Source organism: Psammomys obesus, unplaced genomic scaffold (genome assembly GCF_907164565.1).
Source record: "Psammomys obesus unplaced genomic scaffold, mPsaObe1.curated_primary_1811, whole genome shotgun sequence".
Lineage (NCBI taxonomy): Eukaryota > Metazoa > Chordata > Mammalia > Rodentia > Muridae > Psammomys > Psammomys obesus.
The window spans coordinates 2,490,507-2,491,083 of record NW_026596131.1 but is presented as its reverse complement, the minus strand read 5'-3'; positions in this window follow the sequence as shown (position 1 = coordinate 2,491,083).

Genomic DNA, 577 nt, shown 5'->3' with positions numbered 1-577 from the left:
TCGTGTGTGTGTGTGTGTGTGTGTGTGTGTGTGTGTGTGTGTATGAAGGGTGACTTATGTGTGTTTCTGAGACCGTTAGTCGTGCAACATTTGTATGTAGAGAATTCACATGTGAGTGTGTGAACAAGCTTGTTCCCTGGTGAACACTTCCAGGAGCGACTGTGAGGAAGACTGGGCCTGGGGGGGGGGGGGTCACACGCGTGTGAGCGTGAGCCCCTGCGTGGGTGGGTGTGTCTTGGTCTGGACTCCTGGGTTCAGTGTGGTGGGTCCCTGCGCCCAGGCGCTGGCCGGGTGAGCCCAGAGCACACCAAGAGGGAAGTGCGGCCGAGGCACCCACCTGAAGACTGGCCCGGTCCTCAGGTTTCACTCATGACCCTGTGACATCAGCGCTAGCAGCTGTCCCCGGCGGCCCGGCCCCCCAGCCACGTCCCCCAGAGCTCCAGCCCCAGCCCGAGGTGGGCACGGCACCCGGGCCTCGGCCGCCGCTGCGCTCTGCTTCTGGCCAACAGTGAGTACTGTGCCTTTTCTGTGCCAGCCGGGCCTGGTACCCCCAAGGGTGGTCACCCCCACAGACAGC